This window comes from Adiantum capillus-veneris, unplaced genomic scaffold (assembly GCF_014529385.1).
Source record: "Adiantum capillus-veneris isolate H3 unplaced genomic scaffold, ASM1452938v2 Hic_scaffold_311, whole genome shotgun sequence".
Lineage (NCBI taxonomy): Eukaryota > Viridiplantae > Streptophyta > Polypodiopsida > Polypodiales > Pteridaceae > Adiantum > Adiantum capillus-veneris.
In genome coordinates this window covers 283,260-290,337 of record NW_028221428.1, presented here as the reverse complement: position 1 = coordinate 290,337, position 7,078 = coordinate 283,260, and positions in this window count along the sequence as shown.

Genomic DNA, 7,078 nt, shown 5'->3' with positions numbered 1-7,078 from the left:
CGACTACTACCTAGAACTACCTAAGTCTACCTCCTCTACCTAAGTCGAAGGATCTAGGCCAGACACACGCTTCCTAGACTCCCTCTAAGACCTAGAGAGTCCTCCACCCTCTTATCCTATCTAAATGTAAAGCGAGACTCTTGGCAAGCCAAAAATCCCAATCCTCAAGGATTAGTCTCCGTCACCTATCTAAGGTTTTAGTCCCCGGCAGCGGCGCCAATGTTGGACGGGTACGCCGCGACGGACGTCAACACAGTGAGAACTCACCTAACAAGTAATGTCAGCTAAGGACGAAGCTCGACCCGCAGGCGCGTGGAAGCAAGCATAAGGTGTCAACCTACACTCGACCGACTCCTAACTAATTCCTACAGAGGTCCCTACCACTTGTCTAAGTCACAATCTTCAAAAGTGCAAAAGAGGATTCTTCCTACAACGCTTGCTAGAGCCGAACACCCATCAAACACTTTCGAAACACCATAGAACTTGAAGGAGACCCTACTAATACCTATAGGCCGCTCTCCATAAGGTCTATGAACCAAAATCACGACCCAAAACACCCGGTGCAGAAACACGTAGGATGTCTGGCCAAAATCTGCAGGTCTTCGTTTCCGAGATCTGAAGTGCCTAATGTGTAGCTCTACTCAATGTGAACGCGTGGATATGTTGCAATGCGAAATCAGATAACATATGCTCACCCAAACAACAGATGAAGCTCGTAGAAGGAACTCCCAAAGCCGGACCGTACGCGTGCAATGTTGGTATCGACTTGTAGCGCTAGTCGGGGGCAACACGCTGCACTTCTCCGCACTCGATTCCGACCACCGTAGCACACGTAGCGTCAAGACGAAGCTCACACTCTCTCTCACGTACACAGCACGCTCTCTCACAGACTTAAAACTTGTTTAAAATGACAAAAGGTCTTTCATTAAGGTCAAAAAGTGGTATATATACCTTACAACTTCTCAAACCCTAAAGTTCCAAAATCAACCATCTACTCCATCTAACTATCAAAACTGGGATACAAGCTGGAAACTTCTGTAAGTTCTAATATTTACAAGGTGAAAAATCGGGTTTTCTTTAACCAATAAATAATTACAAAAAATAATAGTCCGCCGAGTAGTTAGATGATGTAGGGTGTGTCCAGCTTCTAACATGCCCACAATTCCCTTGGAAAAATTGTGGCCTTTACTATCTCTCTGTTTACTTCTTGAAACCTTCCGATGAAGATATTGGCAGGTATTGTTTCTAGCACCTGTTCTGTGATATGAGCTTTCCCATTAGAGGACATGTTCGTGATCTTATATGGAGCCGCTCCCCACTCCCTCTGTGCTTTTCTTTGGGGAATCCTGAGGCCAGTTTTTGATTGAAAACAGGGTTTAGCAAATGATTAAAAACTGTCAAAAATTTGAAGAAAACGAAACTAGACCATAAAATAAAAAACGAGCATAACTTTGTCAAAACTACCCCAAATTTGACCAAATTTCACCAGTGCATCTAGGATTACGACAGTCACAAGGGCATGAGGTCACATATGAAATTTGGCTGAAAGGTACATGGATCGCAATCCATGTTGGGACACCTTTTGAAGATCTGGTGATACCAGCTGGTAGGGGTCATCAAGGTGGTGGCTTGGTCTTTTTTTTTTTTGGATTTGGATCATTGGTTTGATACTTAGGTCAATTCTTGGTAATTATCCTTAGACTTAGAGAAATTTGGCTTTTTGATGTGGATTTTAGAAATCCAAATGAATTGATACTTCATGGCTAGACCTTGTTTGGTGTTATGAGCCAGATGATGTGAATTTTACTTTGATTGGGCAGAAAGTTACATGGATTGCGATCCATGTTGGAAGGATTTTGGGACAGTCTTTTGTACACATGTTCCTATAGGTCTTCCTAGCACACTGGTGAAATTTTTCAAATTTGGACTTGTTTTTCCTGTGTTTACTCAATTTCTCAGTTTATGGTCATGTTTTTCCCATCTTGACCATATTGGTTTTTTGGAACCACTTTTGGGCACTTCATTTGACTGACATCTGATCATGCCTTGTTGACTCTGGATGATTTGTGACTGAAAACCACAGCTTTGCCTATCTCCCCACCAACTTCCATGAGTTTTTGAATTCATTTGAAGGGGGAAATTGATCCAAGCAATTTGCACGACTTTGTAGGTACTGTTTTGCTTTGGTTTGCCCTAATTAGACCTTTAGTGTTACTTCTCCCTGATGCTTGTGTTTCATCCTCTTTTGGAATCTTTCTTGTCTTGAGTTGCTTTGGAATAAATCCTCAAGGTGTTTTAATTGCTACTCTAGTTAGTGGGGTAACTCCATGTTCTTCTCCTAACCTTATTCCACAATGTTTTTGCTGGATACTGACCATTTTACCCTTGATTGGTTTCAAATGACCATTTGCAGACTAAAGGTAACAAATCATTAGGTTTTAACGATCTTAAGATCCCTTTTTGTAACTATTTTTGCATGGCCAATTATACTTTTGTATCCTCCAGCCAATGATCAACTTCTGCCTTGATTTTGTCATCAAGGTAGATGGATTGTGATCCATGTTGGGATAGATTTTGCAATTCCAATTAGTGGAAGTTTTTCCTGGGCTTATGGGGAACCCACTATGAAATTTTCTCTGATTTTAGGGTTTGGGGAACATGGATCACGATCCATGTTGCCCCTTTTGCAATTGTTTTTGCATACAGTGAGTCTGTCGGTTATCAGGGGTCAACCGATGAAAAGATTTTTGTTTTGGGCATGTTTTGAACTCCCCCATTGACTTTGACAACTTGCAGAAATTTTGACTTTGATCTGCTCTGATTTGCTGTTTTGGTCATACTAGTGCAGTGTGGAGCATAAAATTTTTTTTTTGTAGGGTTAATGATCATACCTGTCAAATCTAGTGGAGTAAGAGCTACCGAGGTGGTTGCAGCAAGCAGAAACAAAGCAAGAAACTCTATATTTTACCTTGTCTTACCATGAGAACACATTCTTTAGGGTTTAATAAAATACGATAAGTTCTGCACTTTTCGAAGACTTTCTCTAGGTGCGTTATGTGATCACTTCTCAGGTGAGAATGAACACAAAAATCATCCATACATATCGCTAAGATATTCCTTGAATGCATGAATCATTAGTCTTTGAAAAGTGGTAGGTGCATTGGTCAGGCCAAAAGGCATTACCCTATATGCAAATATGCCCCACTCTATCGCAAAATCCGTCTTATGCTGATCTTCTGGTTTTATGGTCAACTGGTTGTAGCCTGAGAACCCATCTAGAAAACTATAGGCCTCCTTCCCCGTGCAACTCTCTCGATAACATGATCTGTTATTGGTAGTGGATAGTTGTCCCTGATGGTGGCAACATTTACCTGTTTGAGGTTCACATAGACTCTCAATTTACCATTCTTTTTGGGTACTACCACAATCAGGGACACAATCGGTGTGTTCAATCTCATAAATAAAGTCCACATTCTTCAGTTTATCTATCTCCTCCTTAATGTTCTTTGCAAAAGTCTCATTGTATGTATAAGATGTTGTATGCGTGGTCTGGCATCACCTTTAAGGGGTATCGTGTGCTGATAGATATCTAGATCTATCCCCTTCATGTCCTTGTATGACCAAGAAAACAGATATTTATACCATCTGAGTGTATCTATCAGAAGCTGCTCGTCTTCTTTCGTGAGGTACATGGCAATGTATGCCGGTTTAGGTTCCTCGCCTGGTTCTACTAAGTTTATGCATTTGGCTTTTTCAGGCCCATCATATGAAGTTCCGAGCTTTTTTGGGTCTCGTTTGGGTTTCTGCACTACAATTTTTCTATCTTGAATGGTGTACTTTTTGTAGTGGGAAGGTGCATTAAACTTATCATCGTTTGATTCATCATCAGTTTCCAACTCTATTGTCCAAACTTCTTTCAAAGGTAGTTTCAATTCATTGTATTTGTGTTTGTGCTCGATTTTGGATGTTTTTGTTTTTTCAGAGATACTTTCCATATGTGGCTTTTGTTTGTTCTTCTTTTTCAATTTTATTTTGGTTGAGTTGGGTTTCATGTACCTCTTCGATATCCCATCCTTAAGGCAATCAATTGCTTCAACCAGCCTTAAATACTGCGTTTTGTCAATTAATAGAGGTACTGAATGTTCTTTTTGTCTTGTTTCATTTATTCATGCGTTTATTCAGATATCTACACTGTCTTCGAGGATTTTGGTTTGGAAAATCATAGTAAATCACTTGTCGATTCTCTCATTTGATGTCCTAATCTAAAGCTTCTCGTCTGCATCATCTTCTAAAAGCTTATTCATGGAGTCCTAAAATGATTCCTCTTCAGTTTGGTTAAGGTCCTTGAGATCTCATCCACTATGCGTCGGCAATCTGCAACCCCCCCTCCGTGTCAGGCTTCCAATTCTAATTTTGGACTTAGGTTGACACTCATCATCTGGAATGTAATGATATCATATCCTTCCTCATCACAGAATTTGGTCAAGGTCACCTCATTTACACACACATCAAGAGTGGCCAGTGTCTGCTGCCAAATAACCAAATGGTTCGAACATTCTTCTAAAAACGGCTCTGGTACATATGCCTTGTCTTGTACTGACCTATCATGACTGCAATCCTCTTCTTTCAAACTACCACCCTCAGAAGCTACACATGTTCAATTGTGAGCTTTGTTCTGCAGCCAAGCAGGTATTTTTCCTTCTTGGTCAGTTGTGGAGTTTAATTCCTCTCGGTTCCACATCTCTATAACTATGCTCCGTGACACTGATCTTAGTAGTGACATCCTTGTGTCTTAGGTAGATATAGTCGTAACCCCAATCTTGTACCATTTTGAGATGACGTATAAATGGTCTCTCCAATATGATATCCAAATTGCTGCTTTTGTCAAAATTCATAATAGCAAATGTGTGTTCATATGAAATTCCGCAGGAGGGTTGCTACAATGCATTTTTCTCAAACCCTCTCTCATAAGTATTGTCTAAATCTTCTCGGTATGAAACTACCTAGACCATACTCTGATCAGAAGGTGCTTCTGTAGGTTGTGAAATCCTTACCATGGCCCTGTTTTCCTGGGGTAAAGGAGGTTGATTCCCCAACCCAGGTTGAGGTTTTTCCTACCCTTGGACCGTGTTATTTTGTCCTACTGGTATCTTGGAGGAGGTGGTAACTGTTTCCCTCCATGTGGCCTATATTGTCTTTCTCTAACATAGTTTCTATTATAGAAACATTTGTGGGTCTCATGGTTTGTCCATTTTTGTTCAGTAGCACACCACTTCAATACATGAGGTACGTTTACTCTTGGCCTATGTTGGAGGTTGCACCACTGAATTGGATGATCTCCTCCACAAGTGTCACATTTTTTGGTGGCATGTTGTCGTGTGTTTGGGTTCGTCCTGTTTCCTTGGTTCATCCTTCTGATCACTTCCTTGATCATTTGATCAACGTTTGGCACAGTTGGGTTTTGCCCGCCCAGTTTCATTGTGGATTCACTAGTGGTTGAAGAGGTTCTACTCATCCCTTGGTCTGTGTCCTTCATCAACTTTCCATATGCCTTGCAATTGTCTACCAAATACAACGCCTCTTTGGTGACTTGCTCAAAAGTAACACATGCCTTTAAGTGCAAGTCTTTTTTGAGGGTGTCATTTTGCAACTGTTCTATGAAAAGGACTGACAATCTCTCATCCTGAGGTGGTTCTATAGTAGGGCATCCTTTGTATATATTGTTTAATCGAAGCGAGACTTCTTTCACCTTTTCCTTCTCCTTTTTTCTAAATGCATAGATCTGGGAGACAATTTTATGCTTAATTATTTTCTTTGAGAATTCCTCAGTGAATTCTCGGAGAAGTTGCTCGATACGATACTTGGGAATTCCAGGCTTTAAAGGTCGAAACCAGGTCAAATCCATTCCTTCTAGGGTCAACCCAAATCCTTCATATTGAGTATGGAAATCAGTTACATGCTCCACCCTCAACACTTGATTGAAGTTCAAAACATGAGCATACAGATCTCTCGATCCACTATACTTTTGGGGTACACACGTTCTTACTGGACTTACATTCCCAATTTCTGGTCTCGTGTGAGTAGTCGTGGTTTTAACTTCTTTTGAATTTACATAGTATTGGTGGAGTGGTCCCCCAAAATATGTATATCACTCTAGCTCTTTACGGTCCATAGGAGAGTATTTTTGGCCATACTTATCCATTAGTACCACCTGGATACTTCTCCCCTCTGTGTAAGTAAAAACGTATAGTTTTTTGCGGTTAGTCAGTTCCTTGATGTGGGGTTCATCACATCTATAATAGAGTGTTTGTTCTCCATTAATAAATTTATATAGCCCCACATAAGTGTTGTCTGTATTAAGCTGCTCTGTCTCGTTAGTGCATCTGAGCACCGCTTTTTGCTTGTCCATTTTGGGTGGTTCATCTGCTAGCTCTTCATCTACTTGTCCTTGGTGCTAGTCAATCCCCATTTGTCCACAATAAAGGGGTTGTGAACCACTAGGCACATTATTCCCTCTTTGTCAAAGTATTTATCTCCATCATAATCCACATCTAAGGTCCTTGAACTTGCTTGGCTTTTTTTCCAACTTAACACAGTAGCGGTCCATTCCATCCTTATAGATTTTGGCCTTAAGCACATTTTCAAATTGAAACTTCAAATATAAAAATTTTACATCAGATGCAGGTTGTGAAGGACCTGCACCTCTTTAGCTAATTTGAATTCCTTGTTTGGTCTTACTTGTTGGGTCATATTCTCTAGCACTTGCAACCTGTCAAAAAATGCTTGATAGCTATGAGTTTACTGTTGTCCTTGTTAGTTCAAGCTTTCAATCGTCAAAATTTAACTAGGTTTTTCAATACTCCACAATTTTACTCACAATATCAACAATTTAGGTCCAATTTCAATTTTGAAAAAGCCAACAGGATACTGGGACTACCTCTCTCTCTGGTCAAATTCTGCTCTTATGCTGACTCAAAGGAACATGGATTGTGATCCATGTTGGAGGCCAAACTGACTTTTCTTGGTACCAACAGAATCAACATGATTAGTAGGTCATTTGGTACTAGAATTTTTGAAA